Source organism: Ovis aries, chromosome X (assembly GCF_016772045.2).
Source record: "Ovis aries strain OAR_USU_Benz2616 breed Rambouillet chromosome X, ARS-UI_Ramb_v3.0, whole genome shotgun sequence".
Classification (NCBI taxonomy): Eukaryota; Metazoa; Chordata; class Mammalia; order Artiodactyla; family Bovidae; genus Ovis; species Ovis aries.
In genome coordinates, this window is record NC_056080.1 from 16,800,457 (window position 1) to 16,816,238 (window position 15,782).

Below are 15,782 nucleotides of genomic sequence, written 5' to 3' on the forward strand. Positions count from 1 at the left end.
GTTTGCCCCTCCCTCAGCTTTCCTAGAAAAGGGCTCTGCTGAAAGCTTTCCAGAGCTCAGGGTTTTTAAGGCATGACCCACCCATCTCCATGCATGGCCCTGCAGTAAAACCGTTCTCTGCTCCGAAGTCCAACGTTTTAGTATTACTTGACCTCACTGCACATGGGGTGCGTGCACTTACTCGCATATGCTAACTGTTGACCATCCTGGCTAGGAGGGGCAGGAGAGGCAGGTATGCCTTGTCACTGCTCCCCACGTGGCCTCCACTCGCACTACCCTGGCAGGGGATTGGGCCTGCTTCCCACTCTGCCTTTGCTGGTATGAATAGAGTCACAGTTTTCACAGTTAGGTCTGGCTGGAGTAGAGTGGTTATTGTTTAAAAGTTTTCCATCTTGGTAGGCTGGTCCTTCACTGGCCTTTTAGCTCGAGAGAGAGCGGGCTTTGGTTGGGGCTATTTCTTGTCTGTGTCGCAGGCATTTTAGGGTTGCTTGTTGAAGTAGTTTTATTGGAGTTGCTTTAAAATCCTTGTCAGATAATTCCAACATTTATTTCATCTTGGTGTAAGTCTCTTGTCTTCTCATTCAAATTGTGACTCTAAAGGTCCTTGGTATGATGAGTGAATTTTGATTCTATCCTGGTCAATTTGTATGAGGCTCTGGATCCTTTTTGATTTCTTTTGTTGAGCAGGTAGCCTTCCTGTAGCAGTATAGTGTGAGGGTTGGAGGTGTATGTTCAGTTTCTCCTTAGGCCTCCCTGACCCCACCTCTGCAGAAATCTTGCTTTTATTCCCACTGCCTCCTTGCAGGTGGATGGAGCAGATGTTCAGCTCCTCACTTGGCCCTGCCAAGACCTTCCCAGCAAAGAAAGTGAAAGTGAAGTCGCTCAATTGTGTCCAACTCTTTGCGACCCCATGGACTGTAGCCCACCAGGCTCCTCCATCCATGGAGTTTTCTAGGCAAGAGTACTGGAATGGGTTGTCATTTCCTTCTCCAGGGGATCTTCCAGACCCAAGGATTAAAGCCAGGTCTCCTGGATTGCAGGCAGACGTTTTACCCTTTGAGCCACCAGGGACTCCCAGCAAAAGTGGACCACTAATTCACCTCGCCTTATTATCTCAGCTTCATCCTGAAGACACTTCCCTGGCAGTGGCACCAGAGTACTGTCGTCTGCTTCTGCCTAGGGGAAGAGAGAAGATCAGCTTGGGGACTGGACCCACCAGCACCACAGAGGGGTGAATGGAGCACTCCCTGCTTCTGCCAGGCTGGGGGTGGAAGATTAGGTCCCTGCTTTCTCATGTGTGTGTGTAAGAGTGTCTACCCCCTTAGCCCCACTGAAACCTCAGTGGCATAGTGGTGCAGTTTTTCCTTTCATGTTTGCTTGAGCAGGGTGAGTATTGCCTGAAGGATTTTCTGTTGTTAGCTCATCCTTTTATTGATCTTTTAGCAACGGGAACGGGCTATTCTTGGCACTTTTTTATATTCGACTCTTGTGGGTTCCAGGTCACAGGCTTCTCTGGCACCCTGGTGAGAATACATGGGAAACAGTGAGGAATCCCAGGAGACTGAGTGCTGAGGTGTTCCTTAGGTCCCCAAGTCTCCAGGCACTCGTCCTCCTTTCCATCCTGTCTTCTATTTTATGTATTATGTACGGGGGTCTTTAGTTTTAAGAGGAGGCACCTGGGAGAAATGAGGCTACTCCGTCTGGACCAACTAGAAGGTTTCATGTGTGTGTGTGAAAATTCTGTAAACGCCTATTTTATGATAATGAACATCAGTTCATTCTTCAAATATACCATGTATCAGGCACTGTGATTGAGACTTAGTCTTTACCTTCAGAGATCTCAGTTTTTTACAGTTCAAAGTCCTGTGAAATAGATTTTAATTTGCCCCATAGCACTCAGGTAGAAATATAATTGTTTTGGAAATAAAACTAAATCTAAGTCACCACCTGGTTTGTTGGTATTACTAGCACTCCTTTGCTTCCTGTGGACTAATACAAGCCTTCTTTGGTTTATGACATACCAGGCAAATGGGGAAAGCTGCGTTGTCCTGAGTGCTTTGTTGTTACCATGGTTACTGTTGCTTGTTACTCAGGTTACCATTAGACATTTTGCCAGGAGCTGCCCTCCAGTGGGCATTGTTTCCCTGACCCCACCTCTCCAGGCAGGGGTCTCTCCAAGCACCATCACTGTTCTAAGCCCTGGACATGCTTCTGTCTCATGTGGAAGCTACAGCCCCAAAATCCAGAGGAATGTCACCTCTCTTTAACCTGTTGGATGGGAAGTTCGGTTCAACTGTGAGTCTGGGCTTTATATAGTAAGGTCTGTTAGTTCTCTCCAAGGTTGGGAGCAGCCCCTTGAGGACAAATTACTTGCTCTCGACTTTCCTCTGGAAACTTGCTTTGGTGATTTGAGAATGCCCAGAAGTAGAGTTGAGCAAGCTCCAGGAGTGGGTGATGGACAGGGAAGCATGGCGCGCTGCAGTCTGTGGGGTCACAAAGAGTTGGACATGACTGAGCAACTGAACTGAACTGAGAAGTAGTGTTTTGAACTTGATGATGGTAATAATGGTAATAACATTTAGCTTATGTGCTGTACTGAGCATTTTCTTTGTATCTTCTCATTTAATCCTAATAGCAGTCTCAAGAGTTAGTGATATCATCAGACCCAGATTGCAACAAAGGAAATCAAGGTACCAAGAAGTTAACAAACTGGCCCAAAAAGTCACTCGGCTAGTAGCTGGTGGAGCTAGAATTCAAATCCAGGCAGTGTGGCTCTGAATCTGAAGTTCTCACACTTCTTCTTGATGTATGACATCTTTTGACTTTCACTTTGGTTTGTTATTATTTGTTTGAAATCAAGATTGTGTCTGAAAGAAGTGCTTCTGGGCTTTTGAAAGTTAATCACAGAATTAAATGCAATTAAACAGCATTTCTAGTTAGAAACACTTTTTGTTTTCTTTCTTATGAAACCATATAGATAGATCTGGCAACTGGAGTATAAAAAATAGCCTGTACATAGCTTATGTTTTAAATTGGAGTATAGTCATCAGATTTTTTATTTGTTTCTGAAAGTAGGAAATGATGAGTTTGTTAGAAATTTCTGCCTTTCTGTTTGGTAGTTTAGGACTCAAGAGAAAATTTAACCTAATTATTTTTTATAATATATATCTGTTTATCACATTTCTTTATATGGTGGTAACATTTTCTATTACTTTAGAAGTGCCTTTTTGAACAAAAATACACGTAGTAGTATAACTAGAAGGATGTGATTCATAAATCATCATATAAATATTACACATGCCCTTAGATTTAAATTCTACTTTAAGGGCTTATTATAAAGCTGTTATAATGTAGCCAAGTTCCTTTGGTCAGAAAAGATTTATCCTTTAACTTGATTTTTTAGTGAAAATATATAAATTGTTCCATTCATTTAAAATGTAGAAACGAGTTTATTTACATGTATATTCTATGTACCTGATAGTATAAAATATAAAATTTCTGCCATGTTTTGTTAGAGAATAATATATAATTTCTCTTGAAGTGATCCATTAATTTCTGTTTTTTGATATCATTGATTTTGAGATTTCTACAGGCACTTTCTCACGATGTGATTTATCTGAATCACTATGCGATTTATATTTATTTATTCAGATACCTTTTTCAAAATTGTATTGACTTATCATCCATGCTGTTTAAATACATTCTTTGTTGATATATAAAGATTCTTTGTTAGTTCTGGCTCAAGAGGAACCACAGGAGAGAGCTTTGAAACTTTAAATTTAATTTATTAAGCCGACATCTGTTAAAACACCTGCTATAGTGAGTCCTGCTGGATGTCTGGAATAAACAACAAGAAGGACATGATTAGTGATTGTAGACAACCCACATTCTGGAAGGGGCAAAACTCATGACAGCATAATGATTGGGATGTGCTCTCTGCCCTTGAGGAGTTCTAGGACCAACAGGGGAGAAGGCAATGGCAACCCACTCCAGTACTCTTACCTGGAAAATCCCATGGGAGGAGCCTGGTAGGCTGCAGTCCATGGGGTCGCTAAGAGTCGGACACAACTGAAGCGACTTAGCAGCAGCAGGACCAACAGAGAATGAAAATGTCAAAAAATAATTTATTTCAAAACTCAGGGGATTGGTCTGTTTAAGAGAAATAATATTTCAGCCTTTATTTTCTGTGATGTTTTTAGTTGTGATGAAATTTACATATTCCATTTCTATGCCCTGTGTGTCTATTGCCTTATTTCTTCTTGGTCCCTGTAAGATTCTTAAGAAGTACTTAGAGCAGTTGAACTGCTTAATTCACTGTGCTGAGCTGTTTGTACGCCTTTCTCCTAGGTCTTAGGGGCGAGAGTTATTTGTAGTGCCTACATTCGATGACATGATCCTCTACATGGAAAACCCTAAAGACTCCACCAGAAAATTACTAGAGCTAATCAATGAATATAGTAAAGTTGCAGGATATAAAATCAACACACAGAAATCCCTTGCATTCCTATACACGAATAATGAGAAAGTAGAAAAAGAAATTAAGGAAACAATTCCATTCACCATTGCAACGAAAAGAATAAAATACTTAGGAATATATCTACCTAAAGAAACTAAAGACCTATATATAGAAAACTATAAAACACTGATGAAAGAAATCAAAGAGGACACTAATAGATGGAGAAATATACCATGTTCATGGATTGGAAGAATCAATATAGTGAAAATGAGTATACTACCCAAAGCAATTTACAAATTCAATGCAATCCCTATCAAGCTACCAGCCACATTTTTCACAGAACTAGAACAAATAATTTCAAGATTTGTGTGGAAATACAAAAACCTCGAATAGCCAAAGCAATCTTGAGAAAGAAGAATGGAACTGGAGGAATCAACTTGCCCGACTTCAGGCTCTACTACAAAGCCACAGTCATCAAGACAGTATGGTACTGGCACAAAGACAGACATATAGATCAATGGAACAAAATAGAAAGCCCAGAGATAAATCCACACACATATGGACACCTTATCTTTGACAAAGGAGGCAAGAATATACAATGGAGTAAAGACAATCTCTTTAACAAGTGGTGCTGGGAAAACTGGTCAACCACTTGTAAAAGAATGAAACTAGATCACTTTCTAACACCGCACACAAAAATAAACTCAAAATGGATTAAAGATCTAAATGTAAGATCAGAAACTTATTAACTGTAATTTGAGGTAGGCCTTGAGGCAGAGTTGCAAACCAAAGATTCCAGGGTAGTTGTGATAAGAGCTTGGTAGGAGGTGTGGTTAGTGTGTAGGGACCTCAGGAGAGGAGCACCCAGAATAAGCTGGGGGATCACGCAGTGCTTCCCAAAGGAGGGTTTTGAAGGAGGAAAGAAAGAATTAACTAGAAATACAGAGTTGGCTTCTTGTCATTTACATAGCAGCTATAACATCACTTCCTTGGAAACTCCCTGTATTTTGTTTACCCACCAGTATCTAAAAAATTTAAGTATGTTGACTTCAACGGCATCTACATAATTTACTGGGAAAATGGGCCATGAGGAAGTTAGGCACAGTCAATTCTTCTCTCAATCAAGGGATCTATAGCAAGCTGTTTGCCTTCATTTGGATCATATATTTTTATGTTGATCATTAGTCCATTTTAACTTTAAACCTTTCTTTGTTTATTTTTCTATCATTATAGCTGAATGTTTATGTATTTAACGGAGATAATCTTTCTGGAGTACCTGGTGATGTATCTTTGGTCAATAAATTGGTTTTTCTCTCCTAATCTTTTCTTATCATGGTTCCAGATAAGAGAGTAGGGTAAAAGCCTCTTCAGAGGGGATATTCCTTTGAGACTTAAAAGGGAAACAAAAGACAGCCCTTCCAGGTGCCAGAGAAATGTGGATTGAAGAGCAGAGTTAAGGCAAGCAAGTCCTGACATTCTCTTCCCCACACCCCTCCCACCACCATAAAAGTGAAAGTTACTCAGTCCTGTCCAACTCTTTGTGACCCCATGGACTGTACAGCCCATGGAATTCTCCAGACCAGAATACTGGAGTGGGTAGCCTTTCCCTTCTCCAGAGGATCTTCCCAACCCAGGGACCGAACCCAGGTCTCCTGCGTTGCAGGCGGATTCTTTACCAACTGAGATATCAAGGAAGCTTCTTCCCACTACTGTGGGGGTCTGGAATTCTGGGTTTGGGGGACACTGAGTTGCAGGTGAAGCCAAAAGTGAAAGATGCTTATGCCCCCATTCCCCTCTTGAAACTCAGGGAGGAAACTGCCTTGCAAGATTGCCTCAACACAATCGAAGCAGTGACAGCAGAGTAAATTGTGGCGTGATGTCGTTAGGTGGAGAGAGGATGCCTGGGCCTCCTTCAGCTTGTGAGTGTCTTCTGAGGAATCCCAAAGGTATCACCCACCCCAGGTAACTAGATTGAGAGTTAGCAAACCTGTCAGTGGGGATGCAGTGTTGAGGGGCAGGCTGATATCAGCACTCTAGTTGTTGGCCAGGTAGCAGTCATACATGAGATTGCAGAGTGTAGATGGCTTTACCTATTAAAGCTGAGAAAGAGACAACCAACCAGGCCAGACCCCTGGGCTCTAAGCCAAGAGCACATCCCTGAGCCCACAGCCTGCATGGGGTCCAGCATTAGCGTCTGGCCAGTGTCTGGGGTCCAGACATATAAGGAACCTTGTCTTGGGGACCATAGAGCCCCAGGGGACAGCACAAGGGCCAGTACATGTGTATCTGTGAGTCTTTCCTTTACCACAGTCAAGTTACAAAACCCCGTCCACATCCGTATACCCAGCTGCCATCTTCGTAGAAGCAGGGAGAAAATCTGAACAGAGAAACTGAGTGTTTACCTGAAGAAAACTATGAACCACCTTACCTGTTCCCTGAGAAACCTGTATTCAGGTCAAGAAGCAACAGTTAGAACCAGACGTAGAACAATGAACTGGTTCCAAATTGGGAAAGGAGTACGTCAAGGCTGTATATTGTCACCTTGCTTATTTAACTTATATGCAGAGTACATCATGTGACATGACGAGCTGGATGAAGCACAAGCTGGAATCAGGATTGCCGGGAGAAACATCAATAACTTCAGATATGCAGATGACACCACCCTTATGGCAGAAAGTGAAGATGAACTAAAGAGCCTCTTGATAAAAGTGAAAGAGGAGAGTGAAAAAGCTGGCTTAAAACTCAACATACAAAAAACGAAGATCATGGCATCCAGTCCTATCACTTCATGGCAAACAGAAGGGGAAAAAGTAGAAACAATGACAGATAATATTTTCTTGGGCTCCATAATTCCTGCGGACAGTGATTGCAGCCATGAAATTAAAAGATGCTTGCTCCTTGGAAGGGAAGCTGTGACAAACCTAGACAGTGTATTAAAAAGCAGAGACGTTACTTTGCTGACAAAGGTCCATATAGTCAAAGCTATGGTTTTTCCTTTAGTCAGGTACAGATGTGAGAGACAGACTGAGCTGAGCACTGAAGAACTGATGCTTTTGAACTGTCCTGGAGAGAACTCTTGAGAGTCCCTTGGACAGCAAGGAGATCAAACCAGTCCATCCTAAAGGAGATCAACCCTGAATATTCTTTGGAAGGACTGATGCTGAAGCTGAAGCTCTAATGCTTGGCCACCTGATGGGAAGAGCTGACTCATTGGAAAATACCCTGATGCTGAGAAAGATTAAGGGCAGGAGGAGAAGGGGGTGACAGAGGATGAGATGGTTGGATGACATCACCAACTCAATGGCTGTGAGTTTGAGCAAACTCTGGGAGATAGTGAAGGACAGGGAAGCCTGTCATACTGCAGTCCGTGGGGTCACAAAGAGTAGGACATGACTTAGCGACTAAACCAACAACAACTATAAATCAAAAAGGACTGAGCTACTATAAAATGCAAGTTAAAGTCAAGGTCAGGGCTTGAAAAGCAAGATTAAATCAGTTGTAGAAAATTGAAGAGCCACGTTTTCTTGGCACATCTTAGATTTAGTCTTAGAGGATATATTTTCGTCATTTAAATTTAAATTTTGCCCACTATTGAACACAGCTTAAATCCAGTGATTGTCTGATTGAGGTTGTAGATTGCCTGCATTTGGCATACCTAATTAATGCTATTTTTGATTATTTGATCACTAGAAGTAGAATTTTCATTTTCTCATTATCTAGTCATTGTTATGAGCACAAAATGAAATAAAATTAACACAATTGTACAGTAACTACAGTACGTACATGATGGTTAATATTTCTAAACTGAAATGCTGTCTAGCAAGCATCATTACAGTGTACTTTTTGAAATTTCCATTCATTTGCTGACAATACCAAGTCTGAGTTTGGTGTAGCCAAGGTAGTTTGAGAGCATCTGTATATAATGTCTGTAAGTGTGGGCTGTATGAAATCAAGTACATCTCAGATTTTGCATAATCTATAAATAGGGAGCTAAATTGTTTGAAAGTTTACCTATCCCTTTCTAGTGAAGAGAGTTGCTATTTGCTGTGCTAGAGGGATTAGTGAAAATTGTTCTGTGGGTGCCTCATTTTTCATCTTGATAACATTTTATTAATTACCTAATCTATCATAATAAGTAGGGCAGTCAATTTATATTAGTCTATAACTATGAGGTGAATTATTTTTAAATGATGCATTTAAAACCAACTCTATTGAGGTAAAATTTACATATAAAGAATGTACCCTATATACAGTAAGAGGTAGCTATTTTAAGTGTACAGTTCCGTGTGAACTAGTTTCCTCAGTTCCTCATGGTTACATCCTTAGACATTATCAACCAGTGTGCTTTCAGGTTGATATTGATCCACTAACACTTATACTGGACCATATTAGAAGTATTTGTAAAGGCTTTCTAGGTATGTGGGCTTGTTTACATATATCAGCTAAATGGTCCTAGGTTTTTGATTTTTATTCTTATATTTGAGACATTCAAACCTCAGCCATCTAGGTGGCTCTAAGTCTCATAGCCTTACTGGTACGTTCACTTGTAATGTTCAAGTAAAAACAGTTCAGGACTTGACTGTGGGAATTCTAGTGTTCTCCTTAAGAATGTGGCTTACCTTTTCAAGAGATCCTCACCATTTTCTCTTCCCACTAACCTCATGTTGCTATATCTCACCTCGAGAGACTCTTCCCTTCTCTGTTCCACATCAGCCCAGGCTTTACCCCTCTTCCTTCATTTCCTGGAACTCCACTAATATAAAATGACTGGCAGCATTTGTAGCACATGTGCCCTGAGGATTTGGGGACCTTGTTACTATATACGACTGTGAGTGGTATATTAGCTAGTTCTGGGTCTGTGATAATTTCCTTCACTCAGAGTATCTCACAATACACGTGTTAGATATTAGTAATTATGTGACATATCTGTTTCCATATTATATTTTGCCAGGCTAGAGGAAAGCTTACTAGTTTAGTCACAAAATGGAATGGAGGTGATGGTGAAGGATAGCAATCCTTGTTGCAGGTGGATAAATGAATCAATAAATAATAACGTTTTAATTTAGTAAACCTTCTGATGTAACTTGATAAATATTGGCAACCTAGTAACTGCAGTAATTTTATAGCAATGCTGTGGAATAATTTTTTTAACAAAAGAAAGTGATATTGGTTTTGCAGTGCCTTTTCAAGATCTGTAGGAGGCCAGAGTAGCCAAATAGCAAAAGAGATTTTTAATCAAGACAGTATAATTCTGAACTTAAAGAGCTTGTTTCAGTTCCTGCCTGCTGAAGGACTTCTGGACAGAGCCAGATAAAATTTTGAAGGCTCTATGTTCTTTCATTATCCTCATTTTTAAAAACTTTCTGAAGAAAGAAGGAAACAGATATATCTTAATAAGTCTCCCAGGGATACACTGTCCTTAAAAAGCATAAACATGTATATTTGTATTCTTTGTTTTTAGGTTTGTTACTTGAGTTCCTTGTATATCAAGGAATATCTTTTATTCTTTTTATAATTATGGTAGGAAAAGGTGTTTTTCCTCTGTTAAGCTGTAGTGAAATTAGTAAATGATGTCCAAATAGATGGATGACATGGGCCAGCAAGATGTGAGGTTTAAATACATTATGCAGTACGACATTTGCACTGGATCTTTCTCTCTTGCTCAGCATACTTTTAGACCAGTCATACATTTATTTGTCACCTACACACTTGCAGTCCTGTGGTAGAATCAGATAAATATGTGAAGGTGTCACTTTAATACAAGTTACAAAGGAGAGGTGTCTACTCAGAGAGCATTTGGGGCTTCAGATGTAGTCACGGGGCTATAGGAAGACTTCCTTAAGGAAGTGACAATTGAGTTAAGGCCTAAGGGATAGGGTTGAATGGCACAGGGAGGGCCAAGGTTTTAGGAGGAAAGGGAACAGCCTCAATAGCAGGAGAGATCGTGGTAAGGATGGCGAGGGCTCAGCAAGAAAGGGAGACCAAAGAAGAAGAGGTTGGGGACCATTCCCTGCTGACCAGGTAAAAGAGCTTTGATTTGGTCCTTAGGGCACGGGAGTTTGGGAAGAGTCTTTTAAGGGCAGATTTTCCTTTGCAAATGAAGAGCCTGTTGTTGAGTGGCAGACATATTAAAAATGTTAGGAAGTTAGGCAGTACCCTGGGTGGGAATTCCAAAGGCTCCAACTAGGATGGGAGTGTTCAGGTAGAGAAGAACAGTGGACCAATTTGAAAAAGATTTAGGAAACAAAAATCAACAGGACTTGGTGATGACCTGGATGGACTGGGGATTGCAGACAAGGGAGATGGAAAGAGTGGGCCTTAATTTCTGGCTAGGGTTCACTGGGACATGGGGCAGGAGACGGGGCCAGGTTCCGAGGGGAAGATGAGGGCATGGCTAGGCATGCTGTCTAAATGTCTTACATGCATTTATTCTCATTTTACATCTCAATAAAGATTTATAGGGGGCATAAATAAAATACTCCCAGCCCATAGCGGGTAGAAGGGATTTGATGTTTTATTGGAAACAAATGAGATCATAGATTTTGTTATGTAGGAATTTTATTACTGACTTGACTTGAAGGCAGTTGTTTTATAGAAGACTTTTTTCTTTGTAAGATCCCACTTCCCACATCTTCCTTTCTTGGCTGCATGCTTTCTCATGTTCTTGATGATGTATTCATATCTTCATAAGACTATCCTCTTTTTAGAGCCTGAGCATGGGAGTTTTCCTTGTAATGCTTTTTAAAATGTAAGAGTTCTTAGCAACAAAAAATAATGTTTTTATTTATCTTTTGATAGTTCACTATATGATGTTTAATGGAACCATATTGCAAAAGTTATTATAAAAGTAATTGTTGTTTTATGAAAATGAAATGAATGTAGACATTTTAGTACCTTGATTAATAGCTTTAATAATTTTTGAAGAATTAATCTTTTAATCATCCCATTTTCAACTAAAATTTCTTTTCACAGTGTATTAGTCTTTTTCAAAGATTTACCTGATCTCAACAAGTAGTCAGGCTCTTTTTTAAGGGAAATGCTTATAGTGGACTATCACAAAACCATTACAATGAATAAAACTAAAGCAAGGTTTCTCAACATCAGTACTTTTGACGTTTGGGGCCAGGTAATTCTTTGTGGCGGAGACTGTCCTGTGCATTGTAGGGTGTTTAGCAGAATCTGTAGCTTTTAACCACTAGATGCTAATAGGAAGTGTATGCTGCAGTCCATGGGGTTGCAAAGAATCAGACACAATGTAGCAACTGAACAACAACGACAATCCCCTACCCTGTTGTGACAACCAGAAGTGTCTGCAGACATTGCCAGATGTCCCCTTGGGGCACAGTTATCCCCAGCTGGCTAGATTTATGTTTAAATCTCAACTATACCATGTTGTACTTAAAAAAAGAACTGTTACAAAAGGGTGTGTAAAATAACATGCCAGTTATGATTTTTAACGTACAAAATAGGTAAATTTGCTTATGGATGAATTCATTGGTAGTAAAAAAATGTGTCTGGGAATGGTACATACCAACTTTAGGATGGCAGTTACTTCTGGGGAGAGAAGGGATGGGCATGAACAAAGATTTATGATATTTCACATTTCAGAAAGAGAGCAAAGCAAATTAAACCAGCATATTATAAACTTAAATCTCAAAGTAGAATACATTTTTTCTTTATATTTACATGATCAATCGTTTCTTCTGTGGCATATCATATAACATTCACTGTACTTCTTTTGTCAAAAATTTTTACTTACTGTCATGCATTATTACACACTAGGATGTAAGCGTTTGTACAAATGAGATGCTTCACTTACTCACTCATGTTAAACTTAGGATGCCACATTAAAAAAAACCTCATATAAAGTTGGGGCCCAACGAACAGTTCTTAGCTGACTAAAATACACACCTGAGTATTAATCTTTCTTGATTATGTCTGAAATACTTAAATTTAGTAGTTAATCTAACTTTTAGTATTGGCAGACTATGGTAGTTTATACATATTAATAATAAATACAAGTCAAGGAAAGATCTCTGAGGGATTCCTTGGAGAACAGTCTGATTTTTATCATTGCATATCCTGGATAATGTTTTGTATTTCTGTTAAATGCTCCATTGTATCTACTTGCCATGGAATGTATCCTGTGCATGAATTTACTCCCATTTTATAATTTTGCTCATAATGTAAAAGTAACTTAAATAATTTGTCTAAGTTAAGATTCTGTTAAATAAAAGTCTGAATATAGATAAAGATGGAAATATATGAAATATTTGCACATACTTTTAGATGTATAAATATTAGAACAGACTTTAGACAACTATTTGAAAAGTTTTGTTGCTGCTAGCATTTTGAGAAAATACAGAAGAGAAATAAGCGTAACTCCCTAGAAGTGAGAGAGAGAGCATGTGTGTGTATGTTTCAGAACATATCCTTTTCAACAATAGAATTTATGTATATGATTTGCAGTGGCAAATAGCATTGCCATAGATGAGAAATGGCCTCCAGAATCAATCTTCCTAGGTTTAAAATTTTAGCCTTATTACTTCTTAGTTGTATGATCTTGGGGCAAATTATGGCACCTCATAAAATTCAGTACATTTTTATCTGTACAATGAACATGTTGGTAAGATTCTCTTCAGAGAATCTTGATTTAATTTGAAAATTAAATGAGTTAATACATGGGAAACACAGGGCTTGGCACAAAAGTTCTTAAGAATAATAAAATAAAGCTGACTTTTTAAAGTTACCATATCTATCTATAAGGTGATAATATTTATGTTTATAGGATTTTGCTTCTGCTGAAGGATCACATCAGTGTTTGAAAGCACTTAGTGTGGTCTTTGCATACCAAATACAGAGTGAAATATTTTAAAATACTTGTCAAGTTGTAATTTCTCCCAAGGAAGGGCTTCCTCAGAGAATAGAGAATGAATTTTAGAGTATAACCTTTGGAATGGTTTAATCCATGAATAGCAGAGTAAAATAAAATCATTATTTTTTTCTGTTCTGTTTCATAATGCATGTTGGATATTTTAAACTAGAGCAAAACATTTAAAAAGATGACTCCTGCTACTTCCTTATAACTGTATGATTGGTTTAGAGAATTTACTGTTCCAAAGCATAATTAAATCAAGTTATATAACTGCATTTAAAATAACTTAGTAAATTTATGATCATTAATACCAATCAGTTACTTTGCCAACATCTTAAGAAGGGACAATTGATTCTGGAAATAAACCAATGACTCAGGAGCTTTAGACAGTCAGTAGCAGAAGTGAGTTTTGATGACAAGTTTCTGTGTTCAGTATGGTTGTTCACTGATGGATGCATGGTTGTTCACTGATGGATGCATGGTTTTTATGGGGTGGAGGATCATGAGAATACAGGAAGAAATATAAGCGCTAGAGGTTTTTTTTTTTAATTTGTTACTACTTTAAAAATTTATTTTTCATTCTCTTTTTTTCCAATTGTGGAAATTTATTCTGAAAAATGTTAAATGGCTTCATTTAGCTTGTTTACTCATGAAGATAGTAGTACAATTCAGGAGCCTCTATCTTTCTGCATTCCAAAGTAATATAATTTCAATTTTGAGACAAAATTAAGGGTGAGGCATGGAATGATCATTAGTGTTTACTTACATATTTTATGATATCCTTAGTTTGTTGTTTAAAATATGAGCTCTTAAGTAACTCCTTGTTTAAACAAAAAAGACGTTGAAACAAGTAGCAGATTATGCCTATCTTACTAACTACAGCTGGTGACATTCTCTTACAGATGTTGTGGGGGCAATGCCTTGCTTTTTTGAGTAAATTGAATTTAAAACAGTTCTTCAGAGTTTTCACATATTTTTTCTTTGTCTACATCTATGTTATATGTAACATCTCAAGGTGGTAGCATGAAGATATTTAAAAACAAAACCATAAACTTGTAAAAGTTCTGTAAATTAAGAAACTAAACATCAAAGATCATTAGCAAAGTCCAGGGAGATTGTTTGAAAAATACATTCTATCTATTCTATTTTCTGAACCAGAATATGGCAAAGTATCCAAAAGGAATAGGAAAAGACTTGGATCATCATCAGCATCTATATTGCCAGTCTTTTCCACATCAGCATCTATATTGCCACATCTTTTCTGAGACAAAATGCCTCAAATACAGAAGGGCAAGAGGTAGAGATGGATTTGAAGCAGCATTTTGTATCCTAGGATGCACAGACCCCATGACAAGGTGTGGTGAAGGTGAATTAGTAGGAGTAGGGTGTGCTAGGAAGTGTAGGCTCAGCAAACAGCTCATTCAGAGAACTTTGCCCAAGTGGCCCAGCCTCAGACCAGCCAACCCAACACAAAGAATGTTTACTAAGAATCCAGGTTTCAAATTGGGCTCGGGTACATCAATCTGCCTTTGAAATGCAGGTTGCTAAAAAGTCCAACTACCTTTTTTGCTGCCTGACACCAAGCCTGGTGGATCTCTTCCTGTCTTAGTGAGGATGAGTTATAAATGCGAGTGAGGCTGTGGCTTATGAAAAGTCATGAATAGATAAAATACTGCTCTGAAGATTTAAGAGCAACACATAGTTCTGAAGATAATGTTTCTGGTAACAAGCAGGTGAAGTTGTCTCCTAAAGGAGAGCCAGGAGGATATGGCCTCTGTCGTGGCAATGAGCTGACATGAGGCAAAAAGTGCAGATGTTGGCTGAAATAAGGACCGATGAGAAACCCAAAAGGAAGGAAAGAAAAGAACAAAACCGATAGGGCAGTTTTGATTAATTCACTCATAAAATAGTCATTCATGAAATATTTATTGAAAACCTACTATGTGCCTGCCATTCTAGACACTTAGGATGCAATAGTGAATGAAACACATAAAGCAATTACGAAAAGTTCAGCCTTAAAGTTACAAGGTTTCTAATGGAAACTTTAGACATATAGGAGTAGAAACAATATTTGAGGTTGTTAGAAGAAAACTTTTCTAAGTTCTTTTATTTCCAGGTAATATTAGTTCAGAAACAAACCTCTGATCTCATTGGTACCTAAAGATTTTTTAATGATTGTATTTAGTGTTGGCTGTGGTTGTAGAGTGGGTTCTCATGCTACTGAAAAGAACTGTAAAATAATATATTTTTGGATATATCAGTTCATACCCCTTGACCTATCAGTTATAGAATTATCAGTTACAGAATTTGCTTTATGGAAATGAAGATGCAGATGTTGAAGTATGTTCATTGGTAGACTGGTTAAATAACCATCTATTAAAAATAATGGTTTTAAAAAGTAATGACAGGTCAGAATATTCCATGTATAATATCAAGTGAATTAAAAGCAAC

The 15,782-nt window shown here is 38.6% G+C and overlaps 1 protein-coding gene across 2 annotated transcripts in view; it reads left to right on the plus strand.

The window, feature by feature from the left end:
- The window catches only part of CDKL5 (cyclin dependent kinase like 5), a 185,359-nt gene that overhangs the window by 97,813 nt on the left and 71,764 nt on the right, over window positions 1-15,782 (plus strand). The gene's annotated exons all lie outside the window — the stretch shown is intronic.